Here is a 21,335-nt window from a genome sequence, read left to right as displayed (position 1 = left end):
ATGTGGCCTGGTAAATCCCAATTAAGGACATGTGTTGTCTTGCAATGACTTGCGTCACACAGGGACAACACAAGTGTTTAGTAAATATACTCCTTAATCTTGAGCAGGTTGGTGTGCAGCACCCTTAACAACTGCTACTTTCTTTGGTAGGTGAAGGACATCAAGCATTCCTCTTATATGTTGCATATTTTTCATAGGAGTGTCCACAGAAGTGAGGAACCCTTACTGCAGTCCAAGAAGAGCACAAAATCATGGGCAAATCCAAATGCATACTTTCAATCAGTGAAGATAGTTACACTTTTCTGAATGGCCAAAATGCATGCTTTGATAATAGTAGTTAATTCAGCTATCTAGACAGAATGTATTTGTGATAAATATGGACTTTTAACAGTGTATTGTATGGTGTAGATTAGACATCATATCCAGCGTTCAATTTACCTTCATCATTTCTAAGACAGAAGCTATCAACACAATCGATAGGATCACAATTAGGCAGAGGTTGTCATGAGATTAAAACAGGACTTTGTGAATTATGTGGTCACTAGGACTTGGACTGAGTGAAATATCTGCTATGCCAGCATAATCTCACAGAATTTTGGTAATTGTGTGCTATGCTTCTTATGTGAAGTTCCCGAAAATTATGCAGTTATGCCACTTTGCTTAATCACCCGCCATTTGAAGCAAATATTTAGTCTGAGCCCACAGGAACAATGCAGTCAATGAGCACTTGAGCAGGTGCTGTTTGTGGCTCTTCTGGTATTTGCACTTTTTTAGCACAAAATGTATCCTCACATTCAAAATAGACATAAGGATACATTTCACTCTGAAAAATAGTACCAAATGTTGGTGTTCAGTATTTCGTGTAACTACACGTAGTTTCACATAAGTTTTCTAAAATGTCACACACTTTTTTGGAGTGTGCAGAATTTGTGTAATTTGCTTTTATGTAATTACACAATATTTTGGCCAAATTTTGCAAAATTACACACGATATTTGTAGAGTAAAATGCTAATGCATTTCACTCTACAAAATTGTGCAAAAAAAGCTGCTCATATTCTTTTCTTCCTGTGTGATCACCATAAACTTTTACCATGACTGACACGTTCTTGATACATTTTTACCACAAATGGTGCATTATTACATGATGTGGCCTTTTGGCCTAAGTTTGGGAATTTCGTGTAACCATCATAATGCAAAAATTCCTAAATTATGTGAATTACGACAACATAATTTAAATTTCACCCAGGCCTACTATTTATGCAAAAGCAAAGTACATGAATTTCACACACAGAACACAGGGGAAACAGCCTTAACAACGTAGCTCGAACCATGCTGGGTCTTTACAACACATTCCTTTGTCACCTGAGTCATTACAATGACTTGCCTTAGGGAAAGCATTGTGGGACTGATGTTGGATTTTAAGTTCAACACTTTCCCTATTCTGGTGAAAACTGGAGTTGAAATAGTAAATTATACTATTCCAAAGATCAGTGCTTTCCCCAAGGCAAGTCGTTGTAATGACTGGCGTGGTAAAGGAATGCGTTGTAGAGACGCATTTGTGGTTCGGTACATGTTCTTAAGGCAGGCGCTGTAAATGCCTGCATTTTTCAGACATATGGTTTTCCTTTAAGGGAAGATGGAAACAATGAAGTTAAATTCAATACAGGATCTCTTGCAAAGATAATATGAGAGACAGTGAGCAACAGTATTTCATATTTAGAAAGTCTTGACATTAAATATTGCTGCATTTACTGGTTAACAATAGTGCAGCCACATCATGGGGTGGCAATAGTAAGAGGTGACCTAAGTACAATGTTTTCAAAAACTCCGATGAGATGGGCAGCTCCTCCTACCTGCTCAAACACTGAAGCAGCTCTTCTGCCACAGCATCAAGAACAGAGAAATAATGTGCAATCATTTGTTTTTGTCACAATGACCTTTACCTAGCACTAGAACAGAACCCACCCCGCCTTTCATGACATTACAAAGTTAAGTTTTGGTGTAATCTGGTAAATCAAAATGGGGACAGAAGACAATGCATACTTCCAAGGGAAACAAGGTATTGCTGTCTTCCATGGAGTAGGGCAAAGGTTATGGGGTATCCTTTTATACAAAGTTTTGTAATTGTTTCACAATATCACAATAACCCAAAGGTGATGACAATGCCTAGCCATCCCCAAAAGTGTGTAACTGAGAGACAGTGACAGATTGGGGTAGTTTATGGACATTCTCTATAAGATCAACAGATATGTTTCTTCTGCAGAGAGTTTGCAACTTACATATTGAACAATGAATAATGAGAATAGCATTTTTCAGAGATTAGGTGCTCTGTTTCAGCTAATTTCACGAGTAGGTACTGGGAATCACATTTTCATTGGCTAGGGAGTTAGAGGCAATCAATAAATAGTCAACATACTGAATGGGGGTGGAGCTACCTAAGAAAAACTGGACCTTCCCCAGTGCTTGTAAAAAATATGGAGGACGACTCTTTATACCCCTAAAGAAGTCAAGTTCATGTTATTTGAGAAATTGTAGAAAGGCGTCGGAAGGAATTGACTTTCAGGGTAGTACCACCTGCTTCTTAACCCTCTCCCCCTTCACTCCTCCCCCCAACTGATTCCTGTAGAGCAAAATGACCGATACGTGGAATGTTTTACAAATAGAAACCAACTTTCTGGTTCATTCTTCCACAATCTCCAGTAAACAATGTGCCCCACAAAGGTCCATCAGATTAGTCTAGCTGGGTCCTGGACTCACACGGTAGCGTCATGGAGATACAGACTGATTGCACCAATCCTCTTTACCTGGAGTAACCCAGGAGTCTGAATGGGCTGTTTGGTGTATGGGGAATAGAGCATAATAATGTGAAACCTGTGGCTGAGAGAATTGAGCACAGTTGTGTTGAGTCAGTGTTTTTGGTTCACAGAGGGAATTACTCTCGGCAGCCATTATGGTTGCTAAACTATTTAATCCCCACATGAACTGCTACACCTTGCTAGGCAATCAATGCCAAGACTTACCTCACCTGAATCTTTGTGATCATACTGGTGCAGCTCACTTTGGTCAGAAGGTTCATCACTCGAATCGGCATGAATGTTTTAACCGCTGCCTAACCAGCGCCGATTCATGAAAACCTGCAAGACAGCAGAAAGATGAAAGAGTGGGATAAAAACAGAGATTAAGCAATGCATGCACTTAGCAAGATAACAACTGAGTAATTACTAATGCACAATGGTAAATGGCAAAATAATCCAATAAATTGCTTTTTCATTTGGAAACAATTCACATTCTTAGTTCCCGGATATCTAATTAGGGATTCTTTGTGGAGAAACTCAGGGGCAGATTCAGGAGCCCTTAACGCCTCCTTGTGCCACATAAGCATCAATTTTTTACGCTAATGTGGCCCTACGAGGCCAAAATTGCAGCGCCAAATTTACAAAGTGGTGCAATGCATGCATTGTGCCACTTTGTAACCCTTTGTGCTACATTATGCCTGTGTCAGGCATAATTTATGCAAATGGGGAGTTCGCCCATTATGGAGGCTGAAAAAAATGGCGCAAAAAAACTAAGAGTTTTTTTGCATCATTTTTATCTGCACTTTTAACGCCTGCAAGGAGGCACTTCATTGTTTGCAATGGGCCTCAAAGGGCTTTGCAGGATTAGCATCAACATTTTTGACGCTAATCCTGAAAGTTCCTAACTAGTGTCAAAAATTTTGATGCTGGTTCCCTAACCACCGCCATGGTATATCTTAGATACGCCGCACAAATGGTGGTGTTAGGGGGACGCTAAGGGGTGCAAGAAAAGTGAAGCTGCACTTTTCTTAAATCAGGCCCATTATACTCGTACTCTACTTTACGAAACTGCTTCGTGAGTAAAAAGAAAAATTATCTTGAATATTTGAGAAACTGTTAAGGATGTCAGATGCAAATTGTGAGAGAAGACTGGTATGTTTTGATAACATTTGTATACACATTTTTAGCTGGATGTATAATAATCTGTCTAGTTAATAGTTCGCCCTTGCTGCTTTTTATGTTGGTACAACAGTGGAAGACTCTGAGCAATACTGAAGAGTCTACTGTGTGAACAAATTTGCTAGTAAAAGCTAATTGAAAACCAGATTTGAATCAGAAGTGCAGGGCAGTGTCTTCTCCCTCTTTCCTTTTCAGTTGCGTTCACTGGACCAGTTCAAATGTCAGGTTACATCTAGAGGTACACAAGGGACTAAATAGGGCTTCTTGTTGCTTCTGCTGGACCAGCAAGTGAGGCTGGTGCTCGTACTTAGTCTGAACAATACTTTTATCCGTTTCGGAATTCCACGACAGGAGGCTGACATGTTGATACTGGTACCATTTGATTGACGCTGAAAGCTCTGAAGTCGCCTCATTTTCATTCTCAGGATTGTCCATCGATGCAGGTGCCATTTCAAATGTGAGATCCACGCCATATTACTGTTCCTTCTCCATTATCCTCTATTATCTTGGGTCCCATTATGTATCCACATGCCTTTTTGTTAATTCCTACTTCCACTGCACACCTACAAGGGATGAACCTACTGTTGAATCTGAATTGTATGTTTTTGCACCAATGTCACTCTTTACTTACATGGGCCAAAAGCCAATGAAAATTATGTTCTAGCACACTCGTATAAAACTACTGACTACATTGAAGATTTAAAATGTAAAACTAATGTGACAAAATGGATTTCTGACTCGTTTGATCAAGTACTTTCCAAGCTATGGCCATGAAAATGATGCTGGCTGTGTCTGGCTGCCAGCGCCGGTAAAGATTAAAGTGAATCCCTTGAACAAACTTCCCCACCTCTCTCAGACCCCACAGCTCTTGAGGTGGAGGCGGGAATCTGATCTCTTATTTCTGCCTTGTTTGAGCAAGGGGCCTAGTGCCTACTGTGAGGGTGTGCAATACTCCCATTTTACTGATAAAAAATACCTGGTAAGGACACATATGGATTTCGGCAAGACCCCCTATCTATTAATTCCATGATAATACCCAATTTTCACTTTGTAGCTACTTTTATATTACAAAGTCTTCCATTCCTGCTATACCTACATACTTTACTGATGTAGATTTCTGTTCTCCCTTTTTTCACTTGTTCTATTCATGAGAATATTTAATTTCTTTGTGGAATCTAATTTTCGAGGGTCCAGTTAACATGCTGTCACCTACCACTGAGGGGGGCGCTGATTCACCCAGCTGCTTTAAAACGGAACCAGGACACTCTCTTCTTCCCCAAAGGATCTAAATTAGTTGAAATTATAGATGATTTCTTGATTGCGTTTTGTTTAATATACCAATGCAAAGTTATCTTCTCACCGAGTTGGCTAAAAGGATCATAAGTCTTCAAGAGAGAAACTGCAATTCTGTCTTCTCTGCGTTTGCTATATAAGTCCCAACATTTCAGTGAGAGCGAGGCACCCATCTGCAGATTGGATTGAAGCCATCTGCAAGATACCAAGACCCCTCACCATCTCTCAGGTGCGCATTTTTATTGGGAATAGTGAGCTATAATAGGCAGTGGATAATGGGCGTTGTATTTTTTGGCTAACCCTTCCAAGACTAGGAAAGAAAGACAATCCAGAACCTCTACAGTGGACTGGAGAGGCCTATGTAAATCTGAAACAAGGTCTCTCCTCCATCCTTCCTTTGGGTATTCCTGACTTTTCAATATCATTTACTGTGTACTGTTGTGAAAATTTTGGCTTTTCTGCTTACGTAGAAGAAGCACCTAGCCTAATATTGTTCCACCCTTGATGCAGTTGCTGCCTGTCTTCCTCCTTGTTTATTAGCTGTAGTGACTGCCACCCTTCTCGTAGAAGATTTCTTAAAATATTGTCCTTGGTTCTAACCTCATTTTAACTGTACCTTGTGCTGTAGCTGCCTTCCTGCTCACCAGTAAAACTCAATATTAATCAACAGCCAGATTGCCCAGGTACAACATGTTTCTGTTGTATGTCTCCACAGCCTCTTAATCCATTGTCCTGTTTTCACTGAACTCAGCTTTCTTGCTACTCACAGCACAAAATGAGGAGATCCTAGATTGTCAATTAGTGACTGCCCACCTGACAAAGCCTTGTATTGATCCCTCCAACACACAAACACCCAATTGTGAGCTCACCAAATATGTTGATAACTCGTGTCTTAGAATCATTGTGGCACACTAGTGGCTGGTTATACTGTCTGTACATCATTCGAAATTGTTGTCAGCTTCCTTCAGATGCATTCTGCTCAAGTTGCTAAATTGATTTCCCTTGCTCATGCATGTATAGTTTCTGCATTAAGTTTTTTTTAACCAATTTTACTGGCTCAAAGAACGCTTTCGAAGTGGCTCATGATTTTGAACTCCTCGGCAATGGCCTTACCTGTATGTTTGTGAGAATTCTCATTAAGAATGGCACTTACATACAGTTAATAATAAATACAAGTATGTTAACTTTCATATTTGTCACTTTTAAATGTGCTGCTCGTCAGTCTGCTCAGGATGACCTGTCTAGAGGTAATGCTATTACCTATCAGACTGCTAAGAAATACGTTTTGTTCCCAAATTCTTATGTGACTCAGTACATATCCCAAAGTGCTGAATCTCTGATACTAGTCATTGAAGACTTATTGGAAATACAGACTTGTGCATGGAAAGCTGGGAAACAGATGTGGATGAAACAAAACTGTAAAAAGGACATCCTGTCTACCGCGAACACCAGGAGAATGGTTGCCCCGAAATTCTGCCTACTGTAGAATCATCCGCATCAGCAGAGATGGCATGAACTGTGCCACAAGTACCCATTGGTTTGCTCCGTTCGTCCTTTCTTTTGTCAAACAATACTGCCACTTCTGTACTACCAGCCATGGCCACAATATTAGAAAAGTGCTTAGCACCTCACCCAAATGCCTACATTCTGTTCTTTTTCCTATGCCATTGTGATTTTTGTTACATCTGTTCTGGTTGGAGCAAAGTTTACCATTGCACACGGGCAGATGCTATCACAGTTCTCAAAAGCCTCAGGAAAGACTTCATTCCTAGGTTTGGAGACCCTTTGTGTCCTCAGTCATTTGTGCAAGGCTTTAGGGCTAAAGGAACAATTCCATTGCACTTATCACTCCAAGTCATCAGGGAGATTTGAGTGCTTTAATGGCACACTGAAAAATAAGCCAGAAAATATTTTCAGAATCTGGCCAGACACACTACACTTTGTTTTGAGCTATGTCTGCGAGGGCAACTCTCAGACTTGCATGAAAACTCCACTGTCACAATTCCCTTGATAGTTGATGATTGCCACTTCCCTAATTAACCATCATACCCCTAGCTATTCACTTTGCTGACCCTTCCTGGTGACACGTTTGTGAATATAGAATTGCCAGCATTCAGATTCGCTACAATGACTGCTATGTGCTATGTGTTTGTCCTGGAAAGGAGGATTTTGAACTCGACATTTATCATTTTGAACTTTCCTCCGGAGTCCTTTATTGCCGCTGCCTCTCTATATCAGAACCTGATACTTGCTGTGTCTGCAGTAACCAATCCTACATTTGGCTGTCCAAAGACTGGTCTGGATCTTGTTACCCTGCCTACACTATTCCATCCATACATGATTTACCTATCCATTTTGCTACTCAAGAAGAATACCAAGTGCAATATCTAACACTGCTCATTTCTTTGCCACCCCGTGCCCTGAAGGCCAGAGAACTCACAAAACAGAATGCCTCTAGATTTTGTCATGTCTGCAAAGGGTAAAGCCTTCACGATAGTCATTTCAGAAAGCTAGTCTTACATGTCAAATATTTCATTCAGTATACAGGACCAAATGGACTACATTTGTCATTGTGTTAAGTATTTCTGCATAACTAACGATGGATTTAAAATGGATGAATGGATTATTTCATCCTGGTTGAAGAATACCTTTGGGGGATTTGGGGCGAAGACATAGGGATAATATAAGCTATTTTGGTCATGCTTTTTCTATGATACATACTGTATGAATAAAGGCCTATATGTTCCCCATTCAGCGTCTCACTAAACATAAAGGTCCACATTTATACTTTTTGCCGCAAAACTACGCGAACACAGTTTTGCAGGAAAAAAGTTTAGCACCGACTTGCGTCATTTCACAGCACCAGCTGGGCGCCGTATTTATTGAATGGTGCAAGCCAGCACTAAACTTGGGCTAGCGTCTTAGACGCTAGCCGGGTGGGAGTGGCAGTAGGGAAGGAGGGGGTTGTGTGCCAGACAATGACGCTAGCCTGGTTAGAGGCAAAACAATGCCTCTAACCAGACTAGCGCCATTTCCTGGTTCTCAACCACCAAAAATAAGACTCCTGTCTTAGGAAAGACAGGAGTCATGCCCACCACCCCAATGGCCAGCACAGGGGACAAGTGTCCCTTGGGCATGGCCATTGCACCCTGTGCCATGCAAGGGGCCCCAAGTTAGGGCCCCCGATGGGAAAAACAAATTGAAAAAATATACTTACCTGGATATACCTGGGAATGGGCCCCCCATCCTCCGGTGCCCCTCTGGTGGGGGTGTTCCTGGGGTTTGGGTAGGGCACCTGTGGACCCATTCCATGGTGCTTAACCATGGAAATGGGTTCACAGGTCCCCTAAGGCCTGGTCTGACCCAGGCATTAAATAATGGTACAAGCTTAGCACCGTTATTTAGCCCCTCCTCCCACCCGTGTGTCATTTTAGCAAAGGGGGATAAATATGAGGCTATGAGGATAGCACCATTTTCTGGATGGGAACGCCTACCTTGCATCTCATTGACGCAAGGTAGGTGCACGCATCCAAAAAATGGTGCAAACTCCTATATTTTGATGTTAGTCGTGTCTAACGTCAAAATATAAATATGGAGTTAGGCTTGTGCCGAATTTGCATCAAAAAAATTACACAAATGCAGCGGAAAAAATATATAAATATGGGCCAAAATTTCTCCCTCCTTTCCCTTCACTTTGCCCAAGACTGATGAAGGTGCTGATAGTGCTTAAAACTATGAAAATATTTAAATGTCTTGACGCTATAATAACCCATGAGATAGGCAGGCTTATGTCCATTGATTTGTCTTATGAGTTGCACAAGACTATGCAAGACAGAGTATGATGGTAACATTTTCCCAATTTGTCTTAGCGCTATTGGGATCACTAAAGCCATTTAATTTGCCTAGGGTAACCATAGCACCAAACTGTACCGCATCTGACATGTTGAGCGTCACCTTCATGCTTAGCAATAGTAAGTGAGAATTCCTAAGTATCTTGCTCAACACTTAAAAGTTTGTATTTTTGTATCATTTCGAAGTTTAAATGTGTTCTCATGGGTTTTGTCTGCACCAGCATCATTTTTTAGTATCAGTTTCAGACACATGATCACCCATGGTCACTATGTATGAAAAATCTATAAATTTACTCTATGCATATGTATACTGATGCTTACCAGTTGCATGGGGCACTCTGGTCATGAAATTCTGTGACTCACAGACTACTGGTTTTTGTTTTTAATAAACTTTTTCAAACTTCAAGAAGGTGTGAGCACACATTTTTCTTCAATACACCATTGCTCTGAAGTTGCTGTTGGGAATTCAGATTATCAGTGCATACTGGTTCCGTTATTTCACTTGCAATATTTGGCAAGGTATGAAGGGTGAAATACCAAGAAAATAGACTTACATTGTACCATGGAGGCATACTGATGATTTTTTTTTTCTTGTTTCAGATCTTTTGGTGATATCCCACTTTCTCATTTCAGCTCCATTGCTGTCTAGGAGAGAACTTGATGCTAAATAGCAACAGGTGCCTTAGGGGTAACCTTTTGCTATTTATTCTGATGTACCTGTAAGGAGTGTTCCCTAAAGGCGGCAATAAGGCACAGCTCTGGCTCTACTCATATGTGTACATCTGGCTCCATCCATCAGAACCAGACACCCAACTAGGATTATAGCATTCAAAACAGTTTACAGTTCATCCTTGAACTTTAGGGCATTTTATTGGACTTTGGAAAATTGTTTAGTTATATTCAAGAGATCAGATGGAAACCACTGGACATGATGGGAAACTCATCCCCTTTATCTGGGACTTGGGACTTGGACACTGTTGGAAGGGTAAAAAGACATTAGACTGGACAAGGAAGAGGCAAATTGAGTTCTGGCTGTCATCCTCAAAAAGAATTTGGGCTAACCCATTGTGTGGAGCACACATTCAGGGTCAAGGGCCTTTGCTCAGCAGCGTATAAAAGGCTATCCCAGATTATAGTTTGACTCTGTGCTGGATGGCTCCGAATATGTGTTTTGGAATGATAAGGCACTGATTGAGAACATATCTGTGATTTTAAGTGAGGTGTTATTGTGTTAACCTCTTGTCTTATCCATGTGCTTGCTACACTGCTGTCAGTCACTATTGCTTGTGCACAGCCACTCGCCATGCTCACTTGTGCTCCTACTAAGTAAGCTTGCATCTCATCAACCTGCCCATCAACTGGCACTGAGCCATTCCTGGCTACAACCAATGAGGCACCCCTGACATCTCTGGCCGAAAGAGGGAAACTCAGGATATTTAACAAATCCCTCCTCTTTCTCTTTGGATTTCTCCCAGATGTCAATGGTCAAATGAGTCAAAATGTATGGAGAAGGTGGTGCAGTGGGGTCACAAGCTTGCATTCTAACCCTCATGTGACCAGTCTGGTGTTTCTCTTGGGTATCTCTACGAACCCCTTCAACAGAGTTTTCTGCTGTGACTTCTTCATGCAAGTTCAGGGTAGTTAGATATTGTTCTGGAATGGGTATTCTTTTAGGGATCTTTAGCCTTTTCTCAAGATTATTCATTCATTCCATAATAAAGGTGTCTTCTACCAGAATGAACTGTTAGTGCACTTGTTCCAATTCTCTATAAAATTGCACATACTTCTACCATGCTGATGGTAACTAACATTGCCCCTCTAGATGAGGCCTTATTATGTTTCGATTCTTTGGCTCCCATTTTCCTTACTACACCCTTACTCACATCTCAGGAAAATGCTTAGATAGTCTGCCACCTTCTACCATGGCTCATCCACTCAGGTGATAAGTAAGGTGAGTGCTAAATGGGGTGTCCTACAACTGTTCCCTCCAGCTATTCATGAGGGAGGTGAGAACGTACATTTACACTTGGCCACTGACCCCCTTCTAATCGTAGCATGTCTGTTAATGGTCCACTGAGGCTCACAGAAGACCCTGGGCAGTGAACAGTGTACCTTTCTCAACCCATTTTTTCAATAGAATCTACAGTGGGGATCAAGGCAACCGTGGCCATCCTTTCTGATTCTTCAGTTCAAGTATCATCTGTTTCACTCATTCCTCTGCCTCCTTGTTCCTGGGTCTCCTGCTGCTCCCGCTTAAACATTTCATCCCATCATCACCTGTCCAGTCAACTTATTCATAATTAAAGAAATGAAAATATTCCTAGTATTCATAATGAAAAAATCCCTAGCTATCATAAAGGAAAGTTCACTTTCCATCAAGGACACAGAGGTGAAGATTATTTATCTATTCTTCCTTTCTTTTACTCCAGTTGAACAAGAAATAACAACAATAAACTACATTTTCCAATGAGCAAGGGAAAAAGAACAATCTCTTTATCAACAAATCTGCTATGTAGGAGTCCATGAAGGGTGCTGAGGACTTCCTGTTCCCCCTCTTTCTTCACACAGCAGCCATTATCACTGTGACAGACTCCTTGATTTTCCATATTCTGGTAATTTCCTGCTAATTAGGATACATCTGTCAAACCCTTCCTTGTTACATCATTTCAATAAGCAATAAACCGTTTACATCAATTGAATGAATTGCATTACATTATCTGTTAAACAATGCGTGTACACATGAGAAGAAAATGTATTCTATGTACTTACTTCCAAAAGAATGTGGGATGCTCTTTCTGCCGAGATCATTTGTATTCTTTCCCTGAAAGACCCTTTAGGGTCTGAACTAGAATACATAGGAGGATTATGCAGGTTCAAAGCTTACTTACCACTATGGTGGAAACGTCCATCACAGGATTAAAGAAAACCCTCTTAAGGGTGGAATCAGAGGACCAGTCTCCCGTGTTCGCAGTGTTCTCCAGCCTCACTCCCAGAGAGCCAGCCATAGGTCCTTTGCACCCCTCACAGAGTGAGCTCCAAAACTAGCATGTCCAGATTTACTAACATTTCACACAACTCAGTGCAGCAAGGCAACTTGCTGTGCTGTGTTGCATGACAGGGAGACATCAGAAATGCACCAAATTTACAAAGATATGGCACACTTATGCTGCTTGCTTGTGCTGTTGTGCTGTGTGCTGCCTGGCGCCAGTGCAGGCAACTTGCATGATTTGCATGATTTGTAAATGGTGCCTGCAATACAGGAAGAATTGTTTTTGTGAGGGAAGGGATACCTTCCTGCACAAAATCAATCTTTAAAGGCATTTTCCTTTTTCTATGTGTGAAACAGAACGCATCACACATAGAAAAAGGAAGAAACGAGGAGAAATAAAGATACTTCTCTTCGTTATGGCTATGTCTGGGAGGTGTAACATTTTTATGCCTTCCCATGTTTACAACTCTTTTTAAATCTGGAAACATGCCAAAATCCATGGGTGGATGTGTGGTAACACCCATACTCCACTCATGGAACACTGTCCTGCCGCAAGGTAACATAAGGCAGTGATATGCTACGCCTTGCATTACTTTGGATTGACTAAGCCATGCAGAGTCACACAATGTGGTTTGAGTGACTTAGTAAATCCCACTAAAAGAATTGTGTTGCCTTGCAACAACTTGCATCATGCATATGTAATGCAGACAGTTAGTAAATCCGGTGCTCAATATCTATAATTGTTTCCTGCATGGCCCAACATACCTACCTTGCAATAGCTGGTAAAGAGACATCCTTGTATGGTGTCCTAACGGAGTTCACCAGTGTTTTTTTCTCCCACCAGTCTCTTCCTCTTTATTTGTACACCCATGTGCCTTCAAGAATTAAACTACACATAGCTTTAGAGTGTCTAAGGGAGCTGGATAAGAAACAGACCTGTTATATGTTTTGGTCCTTCTACATACTGTAAATGTAATGCCATTTCGGGTGAACATTCTGCCAATTGTGTCCAGAGCTTGGACGTCTCAGACCCTTTTGCAGGAGACTAGACAAAGGAACATAGCCAACTTACCACACAGTCCCTTTTTGCCAGGAGAGAGATATATTCAGATCTCTGTTAATGTCCCACAATTTAAAGTGCCTATGTTCGGGTGGCAGAGACAGTCTGATTCCTCTCAGTAGCCTCCTCACCATTGGGTGGCCGCCTACCTTTGACCCTTCATTCGGAAGATGTCCATCATAAATGGGTGCATGAAAAGTACTTACTGACCTTCAGGCCATTCTGTGTAAGGCTAAGTCTGCCAGAAAATTCAAGACGTGGACAATTTGTGACCCCTGGGGATCTAGACTTTGTTACAGACACTAACCAAGCCACTTTTTCTAGGCAGAAGTTTGCATATGTTGCCAGACCAGACTTTAAGGATTAGTTTCTTAGCCAAGTTTGATAATCCTGGGATCTTCCAGTGTCCCCTGTAATCCTCCAGGACATGAAATATAAGCTATCTCCAAACACCATTTTGTAAAGGAGCCCATCTGAGCTTGTTAGAATGAGACAATGGTGAGGGAGAGGGGTCAGAGAATCCCAAGAACGTTCCAAAAGAGCTGGATATTACACTTGAGACTTCCACCTTGGGGTTATTAATATTACACCAGAGCCCTTTTGTCAGATTAGAGCTGACATCCTCATGATCATAGCAAAAGGCATAACCTTGTTCCTATGTCCAGTTCTGCCTGAATGCATCCCACTTATAATCCTTGGTCTGGTCTCCATATGAACTATATTATGGTTTGATGTTCCAGACGTGATTCAAACACATCTACCGAGGACGAATCCCCTATCTCATTGAGTTGATGAAAAATCAATGGATGCAGTCTCCAGAGACTTGACCTCAGCAAGAACCTGGAGTTTCAGTTTGCCACCTTGTTGTGCTTGTAGCAGATACTGTGCTGTCACTGAGATGTGATGATTGAGGCAGAACTGCCAAAACTCTGCGTGATCATCTTCAAACTTGTGCCTCTTAGATGGTTGACATATCTTACTGCAGAAATGTTGTCTATTTTGAGAAGGCTGCAACATTGCACCTGTTACTTGGACCTACATTAGATTGCAAAAGAGCCTGCTATGAGCTCCCGGCAGTTAATGGCATGACCACTTTCCTCCTGTGGATAGCTCTCTGCACCCAGCATCCAAGCATGACTTGTTTGCGTTGGACTCGACCAGGTCAGATCTAAAAAAGGCTCTGCAGTTCCAGACCTCTGTGTATGCGACCTACCATCTAATCTCATCCTTTATTTCCTCTGGAAAAGAAACTGACTCTGAGTAGGGGGGCCCTATCTGAGTCAATATGCCTTCAGTCTCTGTAGTGCCCAGTTATACAGTGATCCCTGGAATATCACTTGACATTAGGATGACAGACGGCCCATTGTTCTTGTTAACTGGCGTAAAGAAGTGCTGGACCTAGACCTCCAAGTTTGTGGCATATCTTGGACAGTTTCTTGGTGGGTATGCTGAGAGTAGACTGGACTGAGTCTATCACGAATCCTAGGAAGTTGATACATCAGGACACACAGTTGTGACTTATTTCTCCCTGTTGATTAAGGATCTCTGAGTAGAGGTTTCATGAGGAAATGGTGGTTTTAAAGTCTTGCTCTTGACTGGTCCATGCAAAGGATGTTGTTCAGGTAAACCTTTAGATGCACCCCCTGAGTTGTTCAGAATTCCATGGCAGAGGAAAGGCAAAAGAGAAGAAAAGTGAACTTGTAAATCTGATCTCTCCAACTGAACTGTAGGAATCTGTGATTGGGTTTAATGACTGGCACTGCAAGGTATGGATCCTTGAGGTTCACTGGGTGTAGGAAATCTCAAAGGAGAGAGATACCCTCCATTTTTAAGTGGCAGTAGACTAGCCACTTGTTGAATTCCTACAGGTTTGTGACTGGTCAAAGGCCAATGACCTTCTTCTCCACCAGAAATAGATGGCTGACAAGCCTCTTGGGTGAAGGCAGGTTCTTATGGTGGCCCCTTTGTATTCCAGGTCTGCCACTTCCTGGTCTATAAAGGAGAGGGTTGTGGAATGCATGACTGAATGGATGAGCCATTTTTTGGAAAGTGGGTCATTGGTAAGGACAGGTAAGTACCTACACTTAGCAATAGGCCACTAACCCCCACTACGTCCAGTTAGGTCTCAATAAATTAATCCCAGCTCAACCCTTGGTAGCTTGGCAATGAGCAACAAGGCTTAACTTAGTAGACAGGTGAGTAAAGCATTTAAAAATCACAAAACAGTGAATAAGTAAAACACAATACACAATAAAAATCCAACACCAATTTATAAAAATAGATTATGTTTTTACCTTTAAAATGACACCAAACAAATAAAATCGAATAAGGGGAACCGCAGACATGAAGGGGCATATTTATACTCTGTTTGCGCCGGATTTGCATCGGTTTTTTTTACGCAAATCCGACGCAAAACTAACTCCATATTTATACTTTGGCGTTAGACCCGTCTAGCGCCAAAGATCTTGGAGTTTGCGTCATTTTTTTGCGTGGACACCTTCCTTGTGTTAATGATATGCAAGGTAGGCGTTCCCTTCTAAAAAATGACTCCGAGGCATGTGTGCCGTATTTATACTCCCGGGCAAAAATGAAGCCCGGGAGTGGGCAGGTCAAAAAAAATGACGGCCAGTCGCTTTTGCATCATTTCTTAACGCCTGGTCAGGGCAGGCGTTAAGAACCTGTGGGCTCGGAAGGGACACCCCCTGCCACCCTTGCCCACCCCAGGAGGACGCCCAAGGATGGAGGGACCCATCCCAGGGAATTTAAGGTAAGTTCAGGTAAGTTGTATTTTTTTTTTTTTGTGTGGCATAGGAGGGCCTGATTTGTGCTCCCCTATATGCCACTATGCCCAATGACCGAAGTCCCCTGGGCATGGCCATTGGGCAAGGGGGCATGACTCCTGTCTTTGCTAAGACAGGAGTCATGTCAATGGAGGGTGGGAGTAAAAAAAATGGCGCTAATCGGGTTGAGGCAGATTTTTTGCCTCAGACCGACTTGCCCCATTCTTTGACGCCCAAGCTCCATTTTCCCCTACACCGGCGCTGCCTGGTGTGGGTCATTTGTTTTGACGCACACCAGTCAGCTCCGCCGGCTAACGTCATTCCATAAATAAGGCGCCCGCATGGCGCTTTGGAATGGCGTTAGCCGGCGTTAAATTTTTTGACGCACAACTGCGTTGGCGCAGTTGTGCGCCAAAAAGTATAAATACGGCCCGAATTTTTAAAGAATTAATGTTTTTTAGCACATAGAAACTAAAAGTGCCACTCTGGATGTCTAGTCACACCTTGACCAGGGCAAAGTCAAAATTTGAGGCTGACCGCAATAGAGCCCTACTCGGCAACAACAAGCGGGAGGCCGCGGTCAAAGGTTTACCTTCAGACTTAGGGGCATATTTATACTTGTTTTGCACAGAATTTGCGTCATTTTTTTTACGCAAATCTGGTGCAAAACTAACTCCATATTTATATTCTGGCGCTAGATCCATCTAGCGCCATATTTATGGAGTTAGTCATTTTTTGGATGTGGAAACCTACTTTGCGTCAATGAGATGCAAAATAGGCGTTCCTGTGCAAAAAATGACTCTATGTCCTTAGCCCCATATTTATCCCCGATGCTAAAATCATGCACTGGGGGAGAAGGGGTCAAATAATGGTGCAAAGCTTGCTTTGCACCATTATATAACGCCTGGGGCAGGGCAGGGGTTAGGGGACCAGTGGGCCTATTTCCACAGTGGAACACCATGGAATAAACCTACAGGTGCCCTACCCAGACCCGAGGGACACCCCCATCCACACCAGAGGGACAGCAGAGGATGGAGGACCCCATCCCAGGTAAGTATAGGTAAGTATTTTTTTTTTTAAGTGGCATTGGGGGCCCTGAAGTGGGCACCCCTACATAACACTGGCTGCAATGGCCATGCCCAGGGGACCCTGGTCACCTGTGCTGGCTATTGGGGTGGTGGGCATGACTCCTGTCTTTTCCGAAGCCAGGAGTCATGTGTTATGGATGGTTTAGCATCAGAAAATTATGCTCTGCTGGACCTCCCTGGAGCCCTCTTTAGATACGCTTGCAGGAGACCTCGGTGAAGAATTTTTCCGGATGGATATCTTTGTCCGGGTGGAAGTTGAAATTGGATCCGGCGTTCCTGGAGACCCCCTCCGTGTGATGTCCCGGTCAACTTTTTACGTCACTTTTTTAAAAGCTTTTTCTCTCCGACGACCCTCCACAACAAGCCGTTTTCAAATCAACGTCATTAGATTGCCTTTCCAGGAGCCCCCAGTGAAATACTGGAAGTCTGGGGCTACAGAGCTTTTCAGCGGGTCGAACCTGCAAGTCAGGCCGGGTCACGGTTGAGGTAAGCTAGCTTGACTCAAAACGTTGAGTCGGTCCCTTTTTTGAGCTTTTTTTCAAAAGTTCTCCAAACTTCTGGATCTTCTTTCAGAAGGTCTTAGAAAGTCCTTTATGAGTCCACAGCTCACCCCAAAGTCTGAGTTGCTCCTTGAGGGTTAGGACTTCAACTCCAGTATGCACCTGGTTCAAATCCAAAAATGACCACTAGCCACTGGTCAGCTGGTCAATTTCTTCAGGTTTTGATGCAGGGGACTCTGGTCAGCTATTTTCTACCTGTAGCAAACAGGGAGTCCCTTATCGAACCAGCTGAAGAGAGGCACAGTCTTTTTTGTGTGGAAGCCCAAGTGAGCAGCAGGTACAGTCCTTCAGAATGCAGTGTCCAGGTGAAGGTCAGGGGTCCAGCAGAGCAGCCCTTCTTCTTCTGTTGTTGTTCCTTGTAGGGGTCCGAGGAGTGGGTGCAGCTCTGCCACATTTACCCTTGCTCTTGGGGTGAAAAGCCAGGGAGGGGGGGAACTGTCCAATCACAGGCAGGCCACCACCCTCTTGGATGACCACTTACTGGGAAGTGTGGCAAAAATCAATCCCAGGGAGTAACATTCTTTAAAATTCCAAAATGGCAGAATCTGAACTTTGGAGGTTAGGTCTGGTGGAGTCCACCCACTAGTGTGGCTAAACTCCCTTAAAACACCCCTCTCCAGCCCTCTCCTGATCTAATCAGGGGGTATCTGGTTGTCTGGGGTTGCAGGAAATGGGTGCGGTCCTGAGCTGCTCCAAATGTCCTTCCCTCCTTTGAAGACCAGTTTGGCTGCCCTCCCCCATCCTGTTTCATCATCTGTTAAGGCATATCTCCTCCCCCCAGACGCTTCCTTTGTGTTCAGCCCAGGCCACTTCACACCTCATCAAGGCAGCCTCACCAGGCTGACAGAGACTGGCCAATCAGAGAAGGGCACTACAGAGCTGCAACTGGTAACTTTTAGGAACATTTCTAAAACTCTTTCTAGGTGCACGTTAGAATAAATTCAACAGTGACAAGTTGTTGGATTTATTATAACATTAAGTTTGATACCAAAGTTGAAATATCTAGCTCCTTTTGAGGCTTTATTAATTAAAATATTCACTACAGTGAGGGAAAACGAATTTGGCTATTTTTCTATCACCAGGGCTTCTAAAACATCTTTTATAAGGTCCCTGCTTATAATTTCATAGCACCCAGCCCTAGGGGCACTTAGGGGACACCTTAGGGGTGACCTATATGTAAAAGTAGGGTAGTTTAAGACTTTGGAAGTACTTTTAATTCCAAAGTCTAATTTGGGGTTAACTTGAATTCAACAGCAGTCAGCAAGGCAGGCCAGCCTTTAAAATGACACTGGGCACCTCAGCAGTGCATCTATGGGTGCCACATCTATGCTGGGGTCCCTAAACCTACAGGCCCTACCATATACTAGGGACTTATAGGTAGGTTGATACCGCCAATTATAATAAGCATAATTTGCATAATCATTTTAATCAGAGCACAGACCCTGGGACTGGTTAGCAGTGCCCAGCGCTCCATCAGAGTCAGGGAAACACCAGAAAAAAGTGAAAAATGGGGGTGTAATTAGCCCAGTATTCTCACACATAGACTTCCTTGACAGTTTGAAGGACTGAAGGATCCAATGTTATTTGTTCCCACCTGTGAATGAAATTTTCCAGTCTGACCCCTACTTTTGCAATTGGAGGAAGGGAAGGGCTTGCCAGTGTAATTTCCAATGCTGGATTTCCAGTACTAGATATGCCTCTCTACAGGAGTACCTCTCCTTGTACTCTTTCCGCACCTCTGGATGAGATGAATCCAAATCAAATCTGGCCTGGTCTAGCCATTGGCCTCTTCTTGAGTATAGATCTCTATTGGGAATGCTGTTGAATAGGTGACCAGATGAGTGCCACTTACCTAGACCGGCCCTGTAAAAACTATTGTAGCAAAGACCTTTTTGCTTGAGGTCTAGGCCCTGTCTAGGCCTTGTCCAATGTTAATGTGACTTTTCCGAGCTGTTTTATAAAGGAGTCCCTAAACAGTCCCTCCCCGCCTCCCCTCCCCCCAGGGCCACTACTCCTTTTTCAGAGGATGCACGGTCCCCCAGTTTGGGGTCCAGCTTGGGGTCTATATTTAATAGCAAAGATCTGTTCTATAAAAATCTCACAATTTTCTTTTCCCAGAAAGATAATGCCTCATATGTCCCAACTGGACAAGGGCCGGATAAAAATGTAGCCAAATTGTTTTGCCATCTCTGCCATATCTAACATTTTTGTTAGTGGGCTTGCCATGTCCAGCAATTTGTCTTGGTCGGGCTGTCAGGAGTGTTCTATACCTTTCTGTGGATCTGTGGTATATTTGGCTAGGAAAGTAGCCATTGTGACGTCAATCTCCGGAGTGAGCGACTCTTTACATTTCAATGTGGGGTGAGGACTTTTAGCCCACAGGTGGTTGTGGACCTCTTTATCAAGTGGATTTTGGAGGTGTCCATCCATATAGCCCACTACTTTCCCCACCGGGTTCCGCTCGGATGAGCAAGAATGTAAAATATGTTCAGCGTTCGTCATATCCGAGAAAGCAGTGGAGGTTTCCTTTTGGGTCTCCTCAGTGGAAGAGTTGCTTTTGGGTATCGGGGCCATTGAGTTCCAGTTCCTCATCTGATTTCAAGGGAGTATCATCTATGGAGTCATGACCCTGGGACACAAGCTTCTCAGGTGTTGTAGAGAGTTTGGTGGCAGCCCCCGAAGTGGCGGGGAATTCTGTTGAAGGGGTTATCTCCCAATGATGAAAATCCTTTGTTAAGATAGCCTTTTTAAGGCATACAAAGACATCCTCCATGGATGGTGCTGGTAAGTCTTCACTTCAAGAGAGGAGTTTAGGCTTGCTTGCTGTCCATTCAATTAATTTCATCTCCAAAGGCACATGAACTTGTGAAAGGGCCTGCTGAACTGAGTTGTCCACTACTTCTGCCACTTGGTCATCCATTGGATGAACTCCACTTCCTCTTCCTCTTGTATGAGTGAGGTTTCACCCCTTTCCATTAGGGTTGGCTAGGAAGCCCAATCTAATGTATGGGAACATGTGAAGAAAATGAGGGACCCACAAATCAAATGGGCTGGGCCTGGGATGTCCCCTGGTGATGAGACAGTACAATCCTTGAAGTGTGGTGTAAACCTCCAGGCCAGCAGGCCAGGGCCCGCTCCTGGTTACAGGAGATCACAGTGTGATCAATAATTGGGGTTTTGCTCAACTTTGGGGGGCTCTCTTCTCTGCGCAGGTGGTGAAGGCTCTACAATCACTCAGTAATTGTTGGCGAGCCACTGATTAAGCAGGAATGGGAGTGGAGTTAGATGGCTCTGTGAGAGCAGCCTCTGGCGACTCTAGGATCTCCTTGTGGAAGGAACCGCAGAATAAAAATTGAGCTACTGATTGAATCATTGGGCTGATCCCACGGCTCAGATCAACAATGTGGAAAGAGAAGCATTAAGGGATGACAAGAACAATAAATAATTCTGCAGTGATCGTGATTATTTTTACACCAATACCGAAATTAACAAACATCTAATCTAATTCCAACTCAATAAGGGACAAGAAAGAGTAGTGCCTATCTTACTGCCTGAGCAGTGAGGATAGAGAAGGAACGGGAAGCCCTCAGCCCTCTTCATGGGTACCTGTACAGTGGATTGGTTGATACTGAGATTGTTCTTTCCCCCTTACTTATGGGAAATGTAGTTTACTGTTGTTATTTCTTCCACTGATGGAGTAAAATAAGGGAAAGTCATGCATAATCCTTGCCTCCAGCTC

The 21,335-nt window shown here is 43.1% G+C and overlaps 1 long non-coding RNA gene across 2 annotated transcripts in view; it reads right to left on the bottom strand.

Annotated features, from left to right (window-relative positions):
* The window catches only part of LOC138259215 (uncharacterized), a 115,640-nt gene that overhangs the window by 36,094 nt on the left and 58,211 nt on the right, over positions 1-21,335 (bottom strand). Inside the window, exon 2 of one of the 2 annotated variants that reach the window (XR_011198673.1) lies at positions 3,022-3,135. This is a non-coding gene — a long non-coding RNA (uncharacterized lncRNA). The remainder of the gene's footprint in view (positions 1-3,021; positions 3,136-21,335) is intronic. The other variant, XR_011198675.1, reaches the window with a different exon arrangement.

Source organism: Pleurodeles waltl, chromosome 2_1, assembly GCF_031143425.1.
Source record: "Pleurodeles waltl isolate 20211129_DDA chromosome 2_1, aPleWal1.hap1.20221129, whole genome shotgun sequence".
NCBI classification, from domain to species: domain Eukaryota; kingdom Metazoa; phylum Chordata; class Amphibia; order Caudata; family Salamandridae; genus Pleurodeles; species Pleurodeles waltl.
The sequence above is the reverse complement of the archived record's forward strand: the minus strand, read 5'-3'. Positions and strand labels throughout refer to the sequence as shown.